A 24,409-nucleotide genomic window follows, 5' to 3' on the forward strand; every position below is an offset into this window, starting at 1 on the left:
CCTTAAGAAGCCTCCAAGGCCCACGTACAATTCGCAGTAGCTCAACCACCAAGACCCCAACCTGTGGCCAGAGTTTCTGACAAATGCTTTTCTCACTTGTGAACAAATTAGCAGCGTTTTCATTCCCAAATTCCACATTGCCATTTTGTTCAAGGGATAAGCCAATGCACTCTTAATAAGCCTCAGTTCACAGCCTTCCAAAGGACAATGGACAGTCTATTTTAGTAGCCAATGGAAATCTTTAGTTACACAACACTCTCTCGTTTACGGGTCAGAGAATGAGCCAGAGCAGAAGACATTAGCTTAGAATGAAATACACTACAAAGCCAAGACCAATATCTCAGGACTTGTTTGGAGAACTTCACGTCCCACCAATGTTTCTGAACCAGCCTGGACAGATCTAGTCACAGGCACGTCTGCACAAGCTGCAGTGAGCAGGATACCATCCCAACCCACAAAACTGCTGCTCAAAGGAAGTGAAAATAAACTCCATGCAGCCTTGAAGGTGTGCGTGTGATTTCACTCATAATTTTTTTTGTTAAGAGTCTTCAAGACTGCCAGCAGATTTGTGTATTTAACCAACAAGCCACCTCTACCCACTCAAGCTCAAGTATATCAACAGCAGCCCTGGCTCATCTATCATAAATTGCATACATCTGTTATAACAGCAGCAGCTATAGCAATATCAACTGAAAACTGGGAAAGTAAATAAGTACTATTGCAATAGACCGATTAATAGAGGTACAGACATAACTCCTACAAGCAAAGTCCCATGTCAGATTCAGATCCAGGATGGAAAACATCATACGAAATCTTTTACAGATGTATGGATGCCATTCTTTGATCCGTGGAAAGCTACAGACTTTCCTTACACAATCCTCTAATATTTGTATCTTACCAAATCTTTAAAAAATATATTATTCTGATTGTTAGAATGCCAATTTGGAAGAACACCCATTGCTTTCAGACTCTGCCCTTGTGAAAACATTGATACATGCAATGTTTTACTGTAATTTTTAGTAAGAGGCCGGGGCAAAATTTATTCCGCTAATTTTAGCATCCAATCCCCAGTCATTCAGATGTGGTGCTACTTCTAATACATCTGGAGGGGCGTAATGTCACCATTATCCAGAAGGCTGCAAGGTTTTTGAAGACTAGTTTAAAATTAGACTAAGATGCTTGCGAACGCTGATCCTTCATTCTGCTCATTTAAGATTAAGTGCATGCAATTGTTGACCTTATGCAATTATTTCTCTTCACATGACCGTTTTCCTTTTATTTATAGAACAACCTAAATGTCCTACAGACTAATTTTAAATAAATAACCTATGCAAAAATATATAAACATTTTGTTTTAATTTTTAGTCATGTTTAGGGCTATGCCCCCACAAAGCAATGTACAAACAAGAGCAAAGGCAAGAAATAAAAATATATAATTGCCACATTAACAAGCCTACAGAATACACAGAGAGGTTCCTCTAACATAAAGTATTCACAATCTCAACTAAAGGTAGCACTGAAAGGGAAGATCCTCAAGTCATGCCTATACAGAAGGGGCAAGGCACAAGTGAATAGGAAAGGAGTTCCACGATTTGGGAGCCTCCACTGAGAAGGCCCTATCCAAATTGATTCTTGTGGTGGCTACCAACTATTTAAAATCCCAAACACAGCAATGCAACTTTTTAAAAAACAAACAAACAAACATTAACAAAGCAAAGCAGCAGATAAAGCAATTATATTGCACAAGATCATGTTATGACAACAATCCTGTAAATTGTTTAGCATTCTGTGCAAACTGGGAATTCTGGGTTGTCAAGGGAGAGACTACCTACAATTAAACCCTGGGTAGTTGTGACATGCAAATCAGGTCATCATTTGGATGTAATGTGACTCCGGCATGATAATCAATTGCATCAAGTTTTTAAAAGCTCATTGGTTTAGGTTTATAAAGCCAGCTTTTTCTGATGTTTTGCACATAAGTTAGAAACATCACTGCCAAGAGCTCCTTTTTTGCTCCAGTTCCCATACTTGCATTCCTTTAAGTCACCGCCGACCAACATACTTGTTTTGTTGAGTATTGTCTTTCCTTTCCCTTCCTTTTTTATTATTAAAGAGAGAGAAAGAGAAAACACCCAAGGGATCGCAGGGGAAATGTGAACTTGGCAATCCTGCCCAATTTCGCCTGTGGAGGCAGCAGGTTAATGCATTGCTGAAATCAAAAACACAAAGTCAGCAAAGTTCAGCACACAGAGGAGAAAATAGCAGCCTGAAGTGCAGCGGAGGTAAATCTATGTTGATACAGCTTCTACAGGAAATAGAAAGTTTGTTGGGTTTGCTCAGAGAATTCTTATGGTAAAAGAGGGAAATTTCATGGAGGGATCAATGGAGAATTTTCTTCCAGGGAAACAAGTCACCAGTGCAACAAGCAATTTGCCATGCAACAGCATTTTGCAACTCTACTGCAGTGTTTTTCAAGCATTCCAGCTTCAGAGAACCCCTTTCTACTAATGGATCATTCCAAGTGTACCATGGAAGCCCTGTATGCTACAAAAGGAATCTGTGAAGCATTTTGAGATACATATAACCAGTGCACATGGGGCACTTGAGAAGCCTCTTTGAGGCACCCACATTTGAGCATGCATCTTAGGCTGCACTGAATGCTCTCTCCACAGACTAAAGCACGGCCGATTCAGTCCACTGAGGAAATTTGCACAAATTAGGAAATTTGCGCAAATTGGGAACGAGACGAACGCGGACATGTGTTCGACAATTTGCGAATATTTTCAGCAGACATATGCTTGCGCTTGGAGCTTCGAAAAGGGCATGCTCGCGTGTTTTGTGAACAAAAACGAAATTCTCCTACATCGCTACCCACAAGTAAGTGTGTATAGGATTGCAGCCTGAATTGGAATGCCTATGAAGCTGTCTTAGGCCACGGGTCCACTCAGCCCGGTATTGTTTCCTATGACTGGTACCCAGGTTCACTTTTAGCCAGAGATGCCAGGGATTGAACCTCGCACCTCTGGCATGCAAAGCCTGTGCTCTGTCACTGAGGTACCCAGCTACAAGTTGGGCAGCAACAGTAGTAGTTATGAGGGCCATTCCAGCCCTGCCTTTTAACAAGAGTTTTCTCACTACAGGAAAGCCAAAACACAAACATTCTTCATGCAAGCCATGTGTTAGGAGAAGTGGTGGGGTGGGGGGTGGAAGGCAAACGTTTCTCAAGAGTTATGATCTACTTGGTCTCCCAAGGCTAACACCACTAAGCCATTTGAACTAACCATCTATTTTCTTTTTAAAAGTTCAAGGAGGAGTAGCTTGGAGGCAAACATTCCGGGAGATCAGAGCCTGAAGAAAACAGGCAATTAAAATGGAGTTCTCTGACGCATTAAAGCCTCGCCTGACACAGAAGTCTCCAGTGAAGTTTTTATGGCGTTTTGTATAAAAAAGAAAAAGAAAAGAAAATCCACTTATATATCAAAAGCAAACTCTGCCTAACCACAGTGGAGATCTGGGTTCCAGAGCTAAGGAAAATTCAGTTCTGGGAGTCGGAAAAAAACATTCATGTGAACTAAGATGCACAGACATTCTGAATTTTGGGTGAACACAGCCCCCAGTAAAGACTTAATTAATCAACTGATTGTACGGATGGCCATTGTGGGGAAATCTGGCTCCTTGGGGGCTCGCCGGATTTCCCTTGACCCCCAAATCTGACAACTTTCTTAGTGGGTGAGGGGTCCCCCTTAAATTGCCATTTACACAAATCCCAAACCGACGGGTCATAGAGCCAGGGCTCTCATGTAAATATTAGTAAACCAGGGGAGATGGACTCCTATGCACAATGGCACCCAAAATTCTGTTGGGCCAATGAATATAAGCTGAGAATGTCAGATCCAGTAGCATTATTGGAGTTAAACAGATATAAAGCAGGTCAGCAAACTAGACGGTAGGCCAAAGGGAGCACGAAATGAGAGCATGGTGTGTGTGCGTGCGTGCGCGTGCAAGCACATAGGGATGTATGAGAAATTCATTTCAGTTTGGTTATTATTAGAATTTGCACATCTTGAACCCAAATGCAAAGTGCAGTCAAAGTCTGTGCATTTGTGAAACAATTTGCAGAACAAAAATGCATTCAAAAATACATACATTTGAAAAATGGTTATGGAAATACGCATGCTTTTGAAAAATGTGCACAAACATGCTTTGACCAACGGGAGAAAAATGAGCATATTTTTTAAAATTGCATACATTTTGGGAAGTGTTGCCGACGTTTCATGAGAAAAGGGAATAAACAAACATCACTATGTCATACGGCCACGAATCCGAACGACATTCAAGGTGAAATTTGGAGAAACCCTGCAAGTTCTAGATACACTGATTCACACATACATCAGGGAAAAATTCTGTTCATGCTGAAGAGTGCGGTATGTTTAAATGGAGGACTTGTATATTTGAAGAACCCCACGAAAAGGGGCGAGCACAACCCCTTGTATGATTCCGGACATCCATTGACAGGATAACAGTAGGGTTCTGCTCTCACTTCAACAGTGTTCCCAAATGCCGAGCTTTGCATTTCTCCAAAAGGAATGAAAGGCAACTATAAGGGAGAAAACTAAAAGGCACACTTGAGATCAGATCATCTTTGGTGTTGGGGCTAAACTTGTTAATTCCCAACCCCTCTCAATCCCACTTGGAATCAAACTAACTCCTTGTGGTATTGTTGCAATACAACACTCCTGTATTCATGAGACCTGCTCCTTCATTAGTACTGTCCCACCCCGGGGCTTTGTCTCTTGGTCACATTCAACTGTGATAGAATGTTGAAAACAGGCTTTCATAAAGATAGATTGAGAAGTAACCAGCACTTTTAAATCAGGCTTGGAAGATGCACAAGCCATTGCTGGTGCATAAAGATTGGTGTCATTCGCTTGCCTCACTGCTCTCACAGGAGACACAGTATACATTTTGGACTAACTCTAGTATATGCTGCTTCTGAGTGCTTAAAGCTCTTCATGGACATTACCTTGCTGCAATCCTTACAACCACCTTCTAAGGTAGGTCAGGATTATTATCCCCATTTTAAAGAAGGTGGGATTGAGGCCGAGACAGATAGGTTTACCTAAGGCCTTCAAGTAAGTTGACGACTGATGTTCATGTAGCCGCTACGGCTATGCTACAGCTCCAACTAGCATCTCTCACAATCTCAGCTCAGGGTTAAAATTATGCTTCAAACATTTAAGTGGCTGGCTTGCATTATAGTACAGAAAATGAGCTATTGCCTCAATTAAATGCCTCAACATAACACTTCCATTGAAAAAGATACCTCAGTATATATTTTAGACAATTTTTTTTTTTAAAAAAAATGGAAAGTTGACTCTTAGAGGCCTTTGCATGTTGGCAACAAGATCAGACTGCCAAGGAGGAGGAACAAGTAATTAAAAAATCACTGGCCGTTCAAGGCAGACACGATCAGCACTTTGTGTCAGTCTGGATTTGTTTATGCGTTGCTCTCATCCCAAACACACACACACCAACATTATCGGTATACCATGAATAATTTACACACATTACACGCTGCCACTAGAGCAAAACGCCAACCAGACCACCAGATCCCAGTTACGTCACTCCTCTTCCTGCAGCTCTAAGGAAGTTGAATTTTTTAAAAAAAGGTATTTGCTGCTCAAGGCAGTTGCTTAACTGCTGTGGGTAATTGCTTAACCACACTAAAGGCTACACAGAGGCGTTCCAGAGAAACGACGATAAATAAATCCCCACACCCAAAAATATTACTTGTCGTCCACAATGAGGTAATGAAACTGTGGACACTGGGTTGGTCACTATCTTTAAAAGGAGAATCAGGAGCATGACCAAGAGATTGGGAACATCCTTTTAAGTTTCATGCCTTTTCTTCTCTCTTTCTCCTGCTCAAATCCCTGCTACCCTTTTTCAACACTAACCATGACTGCTTTGGAACCCGTTTCAAATCCTGGTTTCAAGCAAACCCCAGCTGACAGTGTAAAACTTGGTGCAGATGTAATGCTAGCTGTAGTTTGCACCAAGAAGCGTAGGAGGGGAAAATTTAATCAGGAGAGTGCACAACTATATTTTAAATTTATTTTTTAGCAATTCATATCCCACTCTTTAATAAAATTCCCAGGTGGCTTACAGAATTTTAAAACACATAATGGCAGCCCATTCCTAGGTTGTTTAACCCAGGAATTGTGGAGACAAACAGAGCATGGGAGCCATTTTTGGTTTTAATGCTGAATTCCTGGGTTGTCTCATGATGTATAAACTCAGAGATTCAGCATTATGAACTATGGGTTGTTTTATACATAAACAACCCAGACTTTCTGGGTTCACACATCATGAAACTTCCCAGGAATTAGGTATTCCTGGGGTGTTGATTAAAAGCAGAAATGGCTCACATACGACTCATACACTCCACTCGTCCCTAGAAATTCTTGGGTTCCACCATGACATGCAAACCAGGTCAATGAAACACAGTTAACACATAAAAATTTGAAGTGTTCAAAAACGTAATAATACCATTATCATTATCTATGAAGGGGTCAGGCACTTCCTGACTCTAGCCCAGATACCATGTGGAGAAGAGAACCTCCAACACCCCTCTGAGAATACAGAAGTTGGCCGCTTACATCTGCCCAAAAGGTGTTTTGTCCTGAAGGTCTTGGAGCAGGAGGGATGTGCTACATGTCCCATTTCAAGGAGTGTTGTGCTACTTGAAAGAGCCATTTCCGTGGCAATCGGAAACAAAATAAAGGGCCTGAAGGCCCGCCCTTCTGAGTAAAACCAACAGGAGACCTAAGATAAGATGAACATTTAGCAGACTGAAGAGACCTCTAAAAATTCAAACCCAAACAGAAGTTGATAAATGCCAGGAGCTTTAGTCACAAGCCGATCTCTTGGATTGAGGGGTGGGAGAGAGAGAAAGACATACATCACCACCCAATATGGCACATAGATATAGAAAAATTAAAAATTGGAACATATTCACAACATTAGCAAAGCATGCAGCAACTCAAATCTTCACTCCAAGTTTTATTTATTTTAATAGCTGTTATTTTCACGGGCCATAAAGTAAATTGGAAGCTTTCTCAACTCCTGGGTGAGTCCGCAGAGCTGTTCTGCCTTCATGTTTAGTTAATGTTTGCTCAGAGCTCGTAAGAGACCCAACTCTTCCCTTGAAGTCAAAGAACTATCATTTGGTTGACTGCCTTGCAAGCGCCCACCTGGCCTTGGCATTTACTCCAACATACTTCCTGTCTTCCAGGCTCCTCTGCATCAGAAACCTCCCCACTGTTCCTCGGGCCCTCCATTTACTTACAGTTATCTCAGGTCTATATTGTTAGAAGACCATTCCAAAAGAAAGAGACAGAACTCTCTCTAGGTCCCCATGTACCCTGCTAAGTTGACGGCAAACAGTAGGCGTTTCTTTAAAAGCCGCTAATGCCTCACCATACTAGTAATTAAATGAAAATCAGTTATAAAAGGAACCTGAAGCCACACCTACCTGAAGGGTGAGGGCTGAAAGAACAGTGTGTACAATTTTGAAATGTTGCCACACAAAGAGAAGAGTATGGATTTTGGAGCTAGCTACGAAAAGGTTGCCGAAAGACTCCTATGTGGGGGTTGGGGTTGGGGGGGGGATGATGGATCTTGGGGGTGCTGATTTGAGTCAAGTAATGGCCATGTCCAGACATTATATTAAACCATAGTTTAGTGTGACAAGAATAATCCTAGGCAAGGCTCAGGGTTATGAGTTGCCCCTTCCCCTCTCTTCCTCTGGCACAGCTGCAAGGAGTTCAGAAACTTTCATTTAACCACAGTTTAGCATTATGTCCGAACCATAAACTGCGGCTCATTTTCACTACAACTTGCTGAAAGAAGCCAATATCATAGACCATGGTTTAACCTTGGCTTGTTTCAAACCAATGATAGTTAGAATGAACCACTGTTTGCTCTAAATGGAATATAGCCTTATGTATTTGTGGTTATTTTAGTAGTTGTATGCGTTGTGATGTAGTTTGTATAGTTTTTATTGTTTTTTACCTTTCCCAGTGTGTGTTGTTTTTGTAGAAAATAAATAAAAGTATTAATTGATATTTAAAAAAAGAATAATCACTTTTAGTCGGGTTCACATGCCACAACAAGTTGCGGTTAATCAAAAATGGAAGTGAAAATTTCTGAACTCCTCTGCGCAGACATACTAGAGGAAGAGAACAAGAACACTTCCTCTTCACACCAGATGTGTTAAACTAGAACTCCCAGAATCCTCTAGCCAGCACAGCTGGGAGTTGTAGTGCAATGCATCTGGAGGGCACCAGGTCAGAGAAAGCTGATTTAGCACAACATCTGAACCAGTCTACCATCTGTCTCAGTGCTTAATTTGCTTCCCACTTACTTGACCTGTGTATAAATCTGCTCCATTGCAGCTACACCTATCTACACAATTCCAAGCAAAATGCTCTTTCAGCGCATACACACAAACACCTTTATAACAATCCACTTCGGTGGAGCTATGTCCATTACTCAAACCGGGAAAGGTCATGGTTGTTATGAAATGGGAGATTCATTTGTTACACCCAAAGTAAGCAATAAATTTTGGGAGTCCAGACACCAACTTGCTGGTTTACAGGCGGAACCGTGAACTGGGGGAGACACATCAGCCAACCATCCTTACGAGCCATACAATTAGTAAATATACACACATAGCAATTCCCAACTTTTTGGCAACCTGTTAGCAAGTGCTGTGCCAGAACAAGAACAGAAGTCAGCGTAGAGTTCAAACCCATAAAAGCAGATTAGGAATTGCAAAACATGACGTGTGTTTATTTTACGTTAGCAAAACAACAGAACATAAGTCACCAGCATTAAACAAGCCTCCAAAGCATTCCACAACGGGCTCCAAAAGACATAACTCCCGGAAGCACAAAACCCAACCGTCACTTTGCAGCAGGTAACAGACACCTCAGGGAAGTCTGGCTACTCAAGCTAAGCATAAAAAAATCAGTCCTTTGCACAGTCCTAAAACAACCTGTGCCCTCAACTGTGTGTTATTCCACAGTAACAACAATTATGTTTTAGACCAGGGTTGGGCAGCATATGGCCCCTTCCACCCATGCTACAGTCACCGCCAACCCCCAAATTTGTAAAAATAACAATAATGGTACCCAGAATGGTCATTTTGACCCTTTTGGCGCTCCGTAGCCACTCCAGATGCTATTTTTTTAAAAAATATTTTTATTATTATCACTGGAAGAAGGTGCAGCCTGCCCGCAAGTAGCTTTGGGGAGCAAAAGTGGCTCCAGGATCTTCGAAAGTTCTCCACCCCTGTTTAGGCCAGACCTGTACCGTAAGTCAGTTCTGGCTTTCAAGCTGTACTCCAAAGAAACCTGGGCTTCTTCAGAAGGTTATCGGACGTCCTCAATGAGAAGAGTAACAATGGTGGAAAAGTTTGTATGGAAGACGTCTTGCATGTCACCTCTGACCCATCTTCCCCTTAAGGGAAGCCTGTCCAAACTTGGTGTCCTCCAGATGTTCTGGGGTATAACTTCCAGCATTCCTGGGCATTCACCATGCTGGCTAAGAATGATGGGAGTTGAAGTCCAAGACATCTGGAAGGGCCACAGTTAAGGAAAACTGTTCTGGGGTGAGCTCCATGCTCAGTACCAAACTCCGACAGGGCCACCCAGCTCTCTAAGAGCATAAGCGCCCTGCTGGATCAGACCAAAGGCCTATCTAGTCCAGCATTCTATTCGCACAGCGGCCAACCAAGTGCCCCAGTGGGAAAGCCCACAAGCGGGACATGAACGCACTTTGCAATAGCACCCTCCCGTTCCAGTTTCCCAGCAACTGCCATACTGATGCATACTGTCTCCAATACTGGAGGTAATCTTGACTAGCAGCCATTGACAATGGAGGGCCACTTTGCATGAACAAAGGAAGTTGTCAAGAGTTGTCTTTTTTTGGCATGTAACTCCTTTGCTGAGGGAACTGCACTGGCTGTTTATTTGCTATTGGGCAGATTTAAGGTTTTCCTATTATTGTATAGCCTAAACCACTTGGGATTGTATAGCCAAAACCACTTGGAATCAATGGATTGAGGACCTAATAACATTATCAACTTTTGAACGAGTGCTGTATAGACGCAACTTGCAAGAGGATAAATATATGGATATTTGGTCTGCTTTTCTTGACACCTTTGTATAATTCTCTTTCTTTTCTTTTCTTTAACAGTTTATACGATGGAAACGATGATAATTCTATCTATGGGTTTCTTTTTCCGTTTTCACAATGTATTTTCTGTTTTGTTTGTTGATATTCACAATACTGTTTTTTTTTAGAAAAACCACTTGGGATCAAGATACCTTCTAAGCCCTTATCAACCTACTCCGTCATTGAGGTAATTAGATGGGATGCTCCTGGTGGTTCTGCATGGACCTACGGCCTGGTTGGAAATCAAAGAGAAAACCCATAGTTTCCCAAAGCGAAATAGTTGGTCAAGTAGCAGGACGACTGGTGCCCCAGATCTCAAGCCTGTCTGCTTTTCTCATGCTGCCATTTATGATTCATCTCTCCAAAAATGCTCAAAGTATAAATACACTGGATTTACACAGTTTTAGGCATGTATGGAGGGGGGGATTTGTGCCTCTCCACATATTGTCAGTCTCAGCCACTATATCCAAGAACATCTGAAGGCGCACAGGTTTCCCGCACCTTGAATTGGGTGTGGAAAGATGCTGGTTATCAGTACAGCCAAGTTAAAGAAGGTACCCAATGTTCAAGCAAACTACTCTTAACTGGAAGAGATTTGAACACTCAGTTAATAACCTCGTATTTAATTATCACTACTATTATTCTACTTCTCTTCCTCCGTCTGTCCATCTATATATGGAGCGGGTGGCAGCAGGGAAAAACTTGTTGCATAGATTACATAGGTGAGAAACACGAAAAGCCATTTGTGTGTCAACTGTGAAGTATCCTCCCAGCACCAAATATGGCAGCAGAGTTAGAAGGGAAGAGTTAAAAAGAACACAATCAATTTAAAACTGCTCAAAAGAGCACACTACATTTTCCTCCTAATACAGATGCTCTGAAATCCAACTCTGCTTACCCAACAAATATTTACACATCCACGGCTGAAGTCAACGTAGAAGCACGTCCAGCAACAAACCTTATCAACACGGGTATCGAAGCTATTCAACCTGTTGCCACAAATCCACTGTTTTCTACACACACACACACACACTAATACAGGAAAATGAGTTTACTCAGAAGTTTTCCAGTTGCAGGAGAGATAAGACCAGAGTCTCCAGTCCAGCGGTGTCCCACTGCCAGTTCAAACATCTCACACATACCTCAGGGAATCTCCTCAAATCCAGGAACACAACTTCCCAGCAGCACCGTCACAAGCTTGCCATGTGGCCGGTGGAAAAATAAGCAGGCCAATGGCTCTTTGCCACCAAATCCACATCAAGCTAATTGGAGAGTGTAAACTGAAGAAACCACTAGCCAAGGAAACCAAGTGCCTCAGTTTCCCCCCTCCCTCCCTACTTTAGAGTTTCTCTGCAAATATTGCCTTAAAAAAGAAGAAGCAAGTCTTAGAGCCCCTTTGATCACAGACAGCTGTGATTCAGTCACACAATTGCCCATCTTTTCCACTGTGGAATAGCCAAAAGCACACAAAAATGCTCCCAATCCTCAAATCAAAAGCCTGTGTTTACACAGACAGATGGGAAACCACTTTCCTTCCCTCAATTCATGAACAAAACTAATACAGTTTGACCCTTTCCTCTCTCAGTATAGTTTATATTTAGAATTTAGAGGTGGAAAGAGAGCACAAGTGCAACTAAATTAGTGCACACCATTTTAAAAAGATGGGAAAATAAGTAATTGGCCTCTGACACATTCTCTCTCTTAACATATATAATAATCTGCACTTTTACCTGAAGGTAAGCTTCACTGAGTTCAACTTTTCTTACTCTCAAGTATGGGCGTATAGGATGTCTGCCACTCTTTGAAACAATCTCTAGAGATTATTATTATTATTATTATTATTATTATTATTATTATTATTATTTATTTATTTATATAGCACCATCAATGTACATGGTGCTGTACAGATTACACAGTAAATCTTAACACAAGTTTCAAAAGCATTGATGAGTAAGTCTCCCAATCAATACAAGGGGGCTTACATCTGAGTAAACAGGGTGGAGCTGCAAGAGGCATACTTACCTGCAAGTAAACTCCCACTGAACACAGTGGAAGTTACTTCCGAGTAAACATGCACAGGGTTGTGTTGCAAGCACATTCACAAACGGTTCCTAACCAAGGAATTAAGGCTGCAATCCTAGACCTGGGGACCCAGTGAACTCAGCAGAAGAATTTACTTCCGAGTAGACATGCATAGGATCATGTTGTTGAGTCCCAGAGATTTTGGTTAAGTGACCATGTGTTGGACTGCAGGCTCACTTGAAAGCAAATTTCACTAGAAGCAATCGGAAATTACTTCCAAGAGCACATGATCAGGGTGTTAAAAAAAAAAAGACTTTGAGAGTTCGGTGGTGGTAAATTCTCGTTCGACGTTCAAACGCACACATACAAAGCAAAATCGAAATTACTCAGCAAATCAAACTGTCCAGTTCGAAGGGAATTCCCAGGTCTAGACAACGGGAAACAGATTACACCTCCCATGCCACCCTCCTTACACGAGGGTCAGCCTATGTTGGACTAGATCGGCAGGCGAAAGAGGAAAGCCCAAACACCCAAGAACAAGAGGATGTTTTGTGTTGTGTGCGCGGTTTTGTAATTCCCTTATTTGCTTTGCTCGCTCTGCCCTCCTCCTCCTCCTCCTCCTCCTCCTCTCTCACTCCTCCACGCAGGAACTCATGCAATGAGACGCATTTTTCCTCTCTCTTTCAAAAGTCTTAAAAATAGTCAGATCTACTGCACGCGCAGAGAGCAAAATACACCCCAAACACAACAAAAAATATGTTTTTAAAGACGTCCAACATCCCCATGAAAAAACGACCAAGGCGGAGACCGAGGAAGAGAAACGATACTGGTCCAAAATCTGGATTTTTATGCCTTTCCGCCCTTTTAGCAATGCGAGGGATTCGGCGTGGGTATAGAAGAGAAAGAGATTTAGGGAAAGAGGGGGAGTAGGGAGACGTCCCTTAACATTTCTCCTTCTTACCTTTTTGCAAAACCAGTTGGTTTTCCCTCCATCGCTGCTGCTGTTTGCTTTTTCTTTCTAACTGTTAATCCCTTTGTGTGCGTGTGTGTGTTTAGATTTCTCTCTTGTGATTTCCAAAAGATCAGCAAAGTGGAGACGGAAAGGGTCTTCGCGGCTTGCAAAATATGTATCAGCAAAGAGAGAAGGCAAATCCAACAGACCTAGATCGATAGATTAAAAAAAATAAATCCCTTAGATCAATCCAGGGAGGAGCTGCAGAAAAGGGCCTCTGTTGCTCCCCCTTCCCATCTGCCTGGTGTGTTTTGTAAATCCAAAAAAGAAGAAGAAGAAAGTCCGGAAGGCTCTTTTGCTTCGGGTGCCCAGAAATCTCTCGTCTTTTCTAAGATGTCTGATCTTACAAGCAGGAGACGGAGGAGGAGGAGCGGCAGCAACTCCTGCTGCTCCTCTTTTTGGAGCCTTTACGAAATACCAAGTTTAGGATCCTCATTTTCTTTTTCGCTTTGCTGCTGAGGCTGAAATCCGAGCAGGAAGAGGAAAAGCAGAAGAGATTGATAGCTGCGCTCCCTCAAAAGCTCCCCCAGCAGCAGCAGCAGCAGAGCAGCAGCAAGGGCAGCCTGGCGCACACGAAACAAACAGCTACCCTTCTGCTTGCAACAGTCTCGCCTCCCATCGCCGGCTGCTCTCTTAAAGGGACCGATGCCACTTCTGCACATGAGAGAGAGAGAGAGAGAGAGAGAATCTGTATATGCATAGATACAAATCATAAATATATTGCATGATAGATTATTTATTTATTTATTACATTGATATACCGCCCCATAGCTGAAGCTCTCTGGGCGGTTCACAAAGGTTAAGAACAGGGAACATTATAAAAACAAATATACAAAAATTTAAAACCATAAAAAGCACAAAAACCACAATATCCATGCATGCATACATACAAATCATATATATGATACATAGAATAGTGGAAGGGGCCTATAAGGCCATCCAGTCCAAACCCCCCTCAATGCAGGAATCCACCCTAAAGCATCCCTGACAGATGTTTGTCCCTCTGCCTCTTGAAGGCCTCTAGGGTGGGAGAGCCCACAGCCTCCCTAGGTAACTGGTTCCATTGTCCTACTGCTCTAACAGTTACGAAGTTTTTCTTGATGTCCAGCCTAACTAGAAATGCATACATACAGGGCGGATTCCTGCATTGAGCAGGGGGTTGGACTCGATGGCCTTGTAGGCCCCTTCCAACTCTGCTATTCTATGATTCTATGAAATCATATGGTTGTTAGATCAATGTTCTTTTCACCCAAGGACGAGATCCAAACAGCCCTTAAGCACGACCCTAATATATATATATATTCTGTTTCTCTCACAGAATCTGTTGGGATTGCTGAGCAATTATAAAGCAAGAGAGAGAGATAAAGATGCAACTTCTCACTCGGAGTGGCAGGATGCAAGATACAAGGAGTTGGGGACAGGATTTCTTTTCAGCTAGGGCCCAGCCCCCAGAACTTGTTTGACTCTCAAACAAATGTCGAGGAATCAGAATAACAGTACAGATTTCCTCTGAATATATGCAAAGTGCACTCTCCTTGATGCCCAGGTTTCTTCCCAAAGGAGCGCATTTGCAGAATACAAAGGTTTAAATTAAGTACCGAAGAGAGCTATTGGAAGGCAGGAGAATAATAATAATAATAATAATAATAATAATAATAATAATAATAATAATAATAAATTCCACCCTTCCTCAAAAGATCTCAGGATGGCATTTTACATGCCCCGCATTTTATCCGGACAACAAACGTGTGAGGTAGTTTAGACTGAAAGAGTGACTATCCTAGCATTCTGCAAGCTGGTGCCCTCCAGATGTGTTAGAGTTAGACTAATGGCTATGTTGGCTGGGAATTATGGGAATTGCAGTCCAAAACATGTGGTGGGCACCAGGTTGGGGAAGACTGTACTAGGCTGGAAAATGCCAAACCAGGACTGGGGGCCCTGCCTATGTCTTCTGCCTTTGCCTTCCCCATAACTAGCAGAAAGTGAAGAAATGATACAGCATGGTTAACACTGTCTGAAGAATAAAATGATATAAAATAGTTCGTATTGTGTGCATTTATACTGTTTTATATTTTCTGCGGAGCTGGGCACTTCATATTGCAGTGAAATCCGTTCCCTGTGTGTTTCGTGGATTCCAACATCTGTTCATAGATGGATTTGAAAACTATTTTTCCATTACGCAGAAAAATACACACATCAGTCCATGAGTCAATTTGCAACAATTTACATAACTTAAGTTGGTAACATTTCGCATATTGTTCCCTCATTCCATTCGAATTTCTCCCACGTATATTTTCCAGCAAGGCAATTGTCTCAGCAGAAGCTTGCGTATTTTCCTGCGAATTAATTTGCATAAATTTCGGGAAAGTAAAAAAAAAAAATCTGGCTAGTCGGTGGAATCCGCATGACCTGGGGAGGAATCCACAGCAGATTCTGCAGGTCGGATTCTTAGAAATCAGAACTCATTTTAGTCCATCTCAAATTTCTCCAAAATCAGAACTCATTTTAGTCCATCTCGAATTTCTCCGAAATCAGAACTTATTTTAGTCTATCTCGAATTTCTCCAAAATCAGAACTCATTTTAGTCCATCTCGAATTTCTCCGAAATCAGAACTCATTTTAGTCCATCTCGAATTTCTCCAAAATCAGAACTCATTTTAGTCCGTCTCAAATTTCTCCGAAATCAGAACTCATTTTAGTCCTTCTCGAATTTCTCCGAAATCAGCTCACTTTAGTCCATCTCGAATTTCTCCGAAATCAGAACTCATTTTAGTCCATCTCGAATTTCTCCAAAATCAGAACTCATTTTAGTCCATCTCGAATTTCTCCAAAATCAGAACTCATTTTAGTCCATCTCGAATTTCTCCAAAATCAGAACTCATTGTAGTTTGTCTTGAATTTCTCTGAAATCAGAACTCATTTTAGTCCATCTTGAATTTCTCCAGTATCCCTATGTTGCAGGTATTCTGTTAAAGTAAATGCAGATTATTTTTAAGGGCAGAATACATGCAAGCCCTGGGTCTTACCAGCGCTCCCATCTGTAGCAAGCATATACTGCTAGTTCTGGAGGGGCATTTGGCATTTTCATCCACAGCAGTGCTATTAAGCTCACCTCTTATTTCAGGGAGTGGCACATCCTGGCATGGGCCTTCAGGCTAGTGTCAAGCTTAGTGACTCTTTAGGTCAACTGTCTCCAGCCAAATGAGAAGAAAGTGATCTCTTCCCACACGGTTCATGTGTTTTTATAAACCTTGATCCTGTTCTTCCTAGAATGGCTGTTTTTCTTCTATCCTGAACCCTGCTTGGAAGTGCAGCAAACTCACATAAAACACAAACATCGTCCTCGTCTCCCGAGCCGAGATGTTCTTCGACACACCTGGCCTGCAGCTGCCCTTCCCCACAGAGCGAAGGCTGTGGCGGGTCAGAGGGCAGCGGCATATTTCTCCAGAGGCCTGTCAGACTTCTGTGATCAGGAGAGTGAGCCAACAAGCACCGTGCACATTCCTGAGATGCTTACCCCCGTCTCCTACATCTGCAGGGAGGCCTTGCGTGGGCTCTTGGTCTCCAGCCATGCTTGCAATGCTGATGCCTTGCACTTCGGCTGGCACGGCCCAAAGTTATCCTTGTTGCTGTTTTGTCAGCGCCCATCTTATATTCCCATGCTGAGTTTGCGTGTCATGCAGTTTGCATTTTGGCGTGCTGCCCTCATGCCTCCAGCGACATCTAGCAAGGACTGAGAGCCAGTTCACACTTTATGAAATGATTGGATATCCAGGGTTCCTTGACTTTTTCGGACCCATCAGAAGATTTGGAATGTTGATAGTGTGCCATGGGCACTCCCGCAAAATGGCTGCCGTGAGGGCGTGTTGCCCATTCACAAAATGTCTGCCATGGTGGGTGTCACCAGTCACCTGACGGCCATTGACAAAGATATCCGTGGGCACATTTATGCCCACAGGCACTATGCTGAGGCCTCTAGTGATATGCCATGGTGTACCCCATCAGGGCCATCCCCAGGTTTCAGGGGGCACTTAGCACGGGCACCCTTTGTATACCCGGCCACCCACTGCATGGACATATGTGCCTGTGGTGCTCCTCCAATGGATGCTAGATGGAAGCTGTTTCAATTTCCCCATAATGCCACAGACATAGCATCCCCTGCAAGCGGGAATGTTGGCTTCCCAAGCTCCCTTGCAGCTACCCTACATGAGTGCTGCCATGGGGAAATATAAGTAGTGACTGCTGGCACTGCCACTCTTTGTACAGGGGCTTCCATGTGACACAGAACCCCAATTGCGCAGTGTTCCAGATCGCGCAGCAGTACTGAGAACAAATTCCTCGGCTCTGAATGTGCTCTGAGGTACCCTCTTCATTAATGCTAAGTGTATGTTTTTCGCACCTGGCTCTGGTTGGTGGATCTTGGGGTACTAGTGACATACTAACTAGATCTGGCAAGCCTGACGTCCGCCCGTCCCTGGCTTAACGTAGGAAGCAATGTTTAGTGGAGACCCACCAAATCAAAAGGAGTTGAGCCGCACAAGTTATCTTGCCTGCTGGATAAGCCAATGCAGAGAATAAATAACCATCTCCTGCCACAGAAATAAATCGCTGCAGCTTTATTAAATCAATATTAATTCATAATCTTTAACGCACAATTACAGTTCTATCTCACACACAAAACTACCCTCTCTTCAAAACCTCCCATCTGTCAGATTTATAATTAGCTTATTACTGCCCATATATCTGCTAATAACTTTTCCCTGGGCCCTGTGAGGTGAATTAAGGAGAGCTAATAAAGCATGGCTGGTAATCCATTTACAAGTCTGTCTTACACTTTTGTCCAGGTTTCAAATTAAAAGATACATTGGGGGGGGGGGGGGCGGAGAGAGAGAAAGAGAGAAGCATGTTATTTCCTTCACACACCCCAGATCCTTTGGCATTGTTAATTCTATCCAGAAAACTCTTATATGCTAAACCTGGAAGGAGCAGTTTATCTGCCTTTCTATGATGTGTTAAGAATCAGCTCCAGGCATTCAAGTATGGCTGCCTTAGAAAAGTTGGCTGTCTCTTTTTCCACCCCATTTTGGGTACAAATGACTAACATAAGGTACATGTAGGCGGGCTGGTAAAATTAATAACTTTTCAGATGTGTTTGCAAGATGTGTTTGCAAGGCTGCCAATACACATGTACACACACACACACACACACACACACACACACGGCACGTTGATTCTTTAATATCTGCAAACAAGAAACACCGTCACATCTTGGCAGTGCATAATTTATTATATTCATAAACCGCAAGTGGGGAGGGGTGGTATTCCCAACCCCCAAAGAACACTGTCACTTCATGTTATCATATTTTTGATAATTGGCAAAGCTTGGGAGACAGATGGGTGAGTCCCCAAAAATCATAAATCCCGGTACTCCAACCTGTCCCTAGGATGCAGCTACTAAACATTACCCAGCCTCTTCAGCTTTCATTGTGGCATGCTGAGGATGTCTGTGCTGTGCAGTCTTTATGCCTCACTGCCCCAGGCTGCTCATGTATGAAGCCCAGAAGGAAGCCATCATAGGGTGGGTCAGTCACAGTCCATTCTGAATCACCCAGGCCACTAAGAACCAGGGAAATTAAACCGTCTTTTTGTGGCCAAAGCTGAATCCAGAAGGTAGCAAGGGCAGGGATCTTTCTGGTAAGTGTGGACAGATTTTTATTTTTATTTTTTAAAAAGGCAGGGTTCTCGTATCTTTAAAGTTGTGTACAAGAGGGAATTTCAGCAGCTACGGTTAGACCTTAGGGCTGAAGTCCAGGGCTCTACAGCTCAGGGGGTGGAGTGGGGGTGGCAAATGACCAGCCAGAGAGTAGATAGTAGCGAGGGCATCCAGGCAGCAGAAGCAAACTCCATTTTGTCCTGAAGTCATGACGGTGCTATGATTTAAGCCTTACTTAAGTTTATAATGTGAAACTGCACATGCTCAGTGTTGGGGTGGCGGTGGTTTAAAATCAGAGTTGGTAAATGGATTGTTGTTGTTCTAACATATCAGGAATGTAAACTGCCCAGAGAACTTCAACTATGGGGCAGTATAGAAATGCTAATAATAATAATAATAATAATAATAATAATAATAATAATAATAATGTAGAAGCATGGAATAAAGTTGGGGAAGAGAACAAAAATGTGATGTTGTGTGCTTTACAACTGAAGTGATACACACGGTTGTCTAAAGCACCCACCCACCCACATAACACCAACACATCCAGAGTCTAAAATTATCTAACTTGTCACACAAGCAATGCCTAACGAAAATAACTCTTCTACACAACTATCACAACTATACAACTGTCCTCTTTTGCCCAGGGCCCGCTATCACAACAATTAGCGCCACCATTATAATTTTGGATGAAGCACCTAAGAAGATCAGCAGCGACGTGAATATATACGCTTGTAACTTTTAAAGTCTTGCTGTGTATTTTAAACACTGGGGGAAGAAGCATCATAAATTTGCACGCTCTGTCACTCAAGTATGGAGTCCCACTAAGTGTAACTTTTCTGAAGACCCCCAAAATCCTGGAGCCAGCTCAGTATCTGGAGACCATTGGTGCATCACTATTTATTTGTACTCTGTTGGTCAGAATGGACCCTGCCATGCCTGCAAATCTACTAGTCTCTTGCTCAAGAGTTTAGCAAGCCCAGGAGCTCCATTCAACCAAAAGGAGGAATGTCAGGGTGACCTAACAAGCCATTACTACAGGCCGGTTTATCTGCAGCTTCTTTATTCATAGCATCAGGAGCCAATCAGAATCTTGGGGGCTTTGTCCAATGTGTAATCTGGAAGGAGTAACCACGCCTCCCTCTCTTTTAAATAAAAACGTAGGTTCTTGTTGGTAGAGTGTTTGAACGCTTCTCTGACCTGGTCCACCACCAGGAAAAGTTATAGATGGTCTCATGAGGGCTTTTAAAATAGAGATTTGCCTTGCTCTTAGCTGGCATGTTTATTTCTGTCTCATATGGTTTTCTCACCCTCCTTTGGGGGAAATCCAGGGTTTTGCCCCCCCCACTCAATGCCTAGAAAAATGCTTTCCAAATCCGCACCCACTAACGTCATGAATGAAATCACATTTTATGAGCAAGGGGGGGAGGGGGGAGACATATATATGCTTGTGGGTTTTAAAGGCTTTCTGTGTACTTTAGAAAGTGGGGGAAGAAGCGTCATAAATTCCACAGATGGGATATTGATGCCACAGCTGTTAGAAGCAACTGGGACAGAGTTTGGAAGGGGAGAGGAACTTGGAACAATGATGCAATACAACCGCCTTAAAAAGCACAGGTCTCAACAGGAAGTTTAGAATCCATGCTCTTAATAATAATAAAAAAATTAATTAGGCAGTCCAAGGTACGAGTCACAGCAGACGCCATCTGTGTTTTCTGAGTTTCTCTCTTAGCTGCTCTCCCTTATGCAGCTCTCAACCTCCTCAATTTTAGGCCGCAATCCAGAGAGCTCTTTTGGGTGACTGTCAAGGTTTGCACAAATAGCAGGATTTTTTGGTAATCTTTCCCCTAACAGTGGGTCATTCGTGCACAACGTCAAAAAGCAATGTTGAAAGTCCTCAAGTTTCAAGCGCAATTTGTCATTCAATGCACAAGCTGCCGTTGGGGCATGGGGAGAGACTATACCCCCCCCCCACACACACACGCACAGAGTGTACCTTGACATGCTCCATGCCCCTCTGCCTATGAGCTGTTTGCCACACGGTAGCTGCTGCCTTGTGAGGCGATTTAAAGCAGGCTTGTATGTGGGGAAAAGTAACAAATAAAACAGTCCTTGTTCCAGCAATAATTGCATGGATTTAGGAAAGGATTAGTATTTGTGTGTGCGCATACACGCACGCACGCACACACAGTGGTTCTGCTTGCTGGCCTAAAGCAACGACTCAGTGGCCTAGTTATGACCCAAGGCCTAAAGCAGCGACTGACTCAGCCGTTTTATCACTGAGAGTGGGAGTCGTTCTCAACGGTTGTGAGGGGGGAAAGGAGCTGCAGGATAGATTGGCACTCAAGGGCAGCCGCCTCTCGCTCCGATGGATTGGTGCCAAGGCCGTACGAACCGTTTGATCCGCATCAGTCTAGTCTATCAAAGGGGAGGGCATTCTTTGCCTCTGCAGAGGGTGGGGGGAGAAATACAAAGCATCTATTATGGAGACGCATATTCCTCTCTGACTCACGCTAGGCTGCTGGCGGCAGGCACAAGGGTAGAGCTCCTTATGCAAGAACATAAAAGCTCAGAGACACTGGAGCGCTATAAATAGGGCATATAAACTTTCAACTGACAAGGCTCTGATTCTGTTATTGTACATTTAAAAAAAAAGGAAGCAAAGATAAGGGCTGACAAGCAGGAGGTGTGTGTCTAGGGGGGAGCACACGGATCTCAGATTTGTTTGCCTTGGCGACGTTATTTATGGCAAATCAAATGCATTTAGAGCTATTGCTTGGCGTTTCCGATTGAATGAAAGTGGGGAGGGAGGTGAATCTCCCTTTTGTGGTATCTCCTCCAGTAAGGCTGCAATTGTACTTGAAGAAGACGTTTTGTTATCATAAATACAATTTGGGAAGGAAGAAAACAAGTTTAAGAAACAAAAAAATAAAAAAGAAGGCTGAAATCATAAACAAAAGCCTACTGGCACACTCTGTGGTGTATATGAATTAACAAATGACAGCACCCGGAACGTCACAGTAAGAGATTTTGGTGGTGGATAATCACTCAGTGAAAATGTTGTTTCATCAGCAGTGGAAAAAGCAAAGGCCATGTTAGGGATTATTAGAGGGGAGAAAAGATTGCAATATCTTCATATAAATCTATGGACATGAATCCAGAGTGTAGGTTCTTTACCTCTAAGCTCTTTTGCTGGAGCAGTAGATGGTACTGCTGTGAACTCGCGGATAATAATACTTGCTTTACAGGGTTGTTGCAAGAAAACATGTGAAGTGAACACCTGAAAGTACTATACAAAGTGATATATCCAGAGCTGGTCCTACCATTAGGTAGATTGCTTCAGCTGCCTCAGGTAGCTGACTGTGGAGGGCAGCAAATTGTTCATTATGTAGGATGCGATCCAATGCATGGTTAGACAGAAAAAAGTCACACAATTCCCAGCGTTGCTGAGAGTTGTGGGTTTTTTTTTCCTAGTTAAACATACATAGGATTGTACTCTTAATTTATTATCATTACATTTATTATTGTCAGGGAGGAGGGAGATGTTTGAGGAATTTTCTGCTTCAAGTGCCAAAATAATTTGACAGGCCTTGGGTATTATATACCTTGATTTACATTGGGCAGGTGTGGGGGTGTCATGCAAAATGTATAAGACCAGTGCTGGTTATATCAGGACTATTCAATGCAGAAGTTTTACAGGAAGCCAGATTCCGGCTGGACATCAGGAAAAACTTCCTGTTAGAGCAGTACGACAATGGAACCAGTTACCTAGGGAGGTTGTGGGCTCTCCCACACTAGAGGCATTCAAGAGGCAGCTGGACAGCCATCTGTCAGGTATGCTTTAAGTTGGATTCCTGCACTGAGCAGGGGGTTGGACTTGATGGCCTTGTAGGCCCCCCTTCCATCTCTACTATTCTATGATTCTATGGTTTGTCCTTCATAAGAATTGTTCTTGTACATTCCTGTTCTCTTCAAGGCCTGAAGAGGCCTCTGAGTCCAGGGGTAGGCAATATGAGGCCCTCCAGACATTTTAAGAACTTAAGAAGAGCCCTGCTGGATCAGACCGAGGGTCTATCTAGTCCAGCACTCTGTTCACACAGTGGCCAGCCATCTGTCGACCAGGGACTGACAAAGCAGGACATGGTACAACAGCACCCTGCCACCCATGTTCCCCAGCAACTGGTGGACCATAACTCCCACGATCCTTGACCATCTGGACTAGGGTTTATGGGAACTGTTAGCCAAAACATCTAGAGGGCACCAGGTTGTCTATCCCTCCCATAGTCTACATTTATCTTGGCATGCTTTTAATGTTTAAAAACTAAACATAATCACAACTGTAACACCTACCTTTTGCTTTGTTTTCAGGAGGCAGAAACACGATGCTACTCAATCACAGCTGTGCCAAGTTCCTGGATTTCTCCACTGTTTTCTACGGACAGCCTTCACTTCTGCCTGGGGGAGGAAAATGTAGGTTCTAAAGCAGAAGACTTTAACCTTTTCAGATCTGGGGCCTGGTTTTAGTCCAAACATGCATATGGGGACCCACCTCTTAATTTTTCACCATATATTGGTATGGTGGTAGTGCTGCTACTGTGACCCATTTTAGGCCAGATTGTAACCCAGTAGTGGGTCCAGGTGAAGACCAATGAACTAAATAAACCAGGAAGTCTGATCTTCAGACCATTCCGTTGTTGTTGTTACCACCAGTGTTTACATACTACTTCTCTTTGAACAAACCCAGATGCGATTTATAAAGGAATACATAAACATACACCAAAGTATTATATTAGAGTTTGCTTCACGGCTGGAGAAAAGCAAAGTAAACAGATATGGCATCAGGAAACACCTAAAATTGTTGGGCCTAACTTACCTCAAAAGTTTCAGAGAAGTTTTTGGGAGCCACATTCCAGTGGCGGGCAAGACTGAAGGCAAAAGAGGCCAGGCAAATGGAGTGAGGCCAAAAATACAAGCATAATTTAGTTTAAAAGTCTTACTGCCAGGAAATAAGTCTTAGGGTAGGCATTTCAATCTTATAGAGGGGAGAGGAGCAAAATACCCAAGAAATCACCAAATAATCAGCCAGGGGAAGGGGCATAGCCTTCTAGGAAAGTCTGGATTTGGCCCACGGCCTGAGGTTCCCCACCCTAATAAAGGTTCCTTGAGGTTCTTTATTACTCTAATATTTTCCCATTTCCAAATGTGTGGCTGCGTCTTTGCATAAAGATAATTTTTGTAGATGTTGGATACCATCCATCGCCATGTTTATAAAAATGTTGCTACAAGATCCATTAAAAAAGAAGTGATTTAGTGATTAGAGGCAAATATCTCCAATGCACTGTTCTTGTTTATCTTTCTACAAGGCCTAAAATCTCTTCACTGGCTGCCAATTAGTTTCCGGACGAAGTATAAAGTGTTGGTTA

General features: G+C 42.8%; 1 protein-coding gene across 6 annotated transcripts in view; it reads right to left on the reverse strand.

Moving 5' to 3' along the window:
* NCOR2 (nuclear receptor corepressor 2) overlaps positions 1-13,527 on the reverse strand; it is a 298,769-nt gene extending 285,242 nt beyond the window's left edge. For 4 of the 6 annotated variants that reach the window (XM_063143816.1, XM_063143815.1, XM_063143819.1 and 1 more), the window contains exon 1: positions 13,223-13,527. The gene's annotated coding sequence lies outside the window, so the exon portion shown is untranslated. The remainder of the gene's footprint in view (positions 1-13,222) is intronic. The other 2 variants (XM_063143817.1, XM_063143820.1) reach the window with 1 other exon arrangement.
* Between the last annotated feature and the right edge of the window lie 10,882 nt (positions 13,528-24,409).

The sequence above is a fragment of the Elgaria multicarinata genome, chromosome 18 (genome assembly GCF_023053635.1).
Source record: "Elgaria multicarinata webbii isolate HBS135686 ecotype San Diego chromosome 18, rElgMul1.1.pri, whole genome shotgun sequence".
Classification (NCBI taxonomy): domain Eukaryota; kingdom Metazoa; phylum Chordata; class Lepidosauria; order Squamata; family Anguidae; genus Elgaria; species Elgaria multicarinata.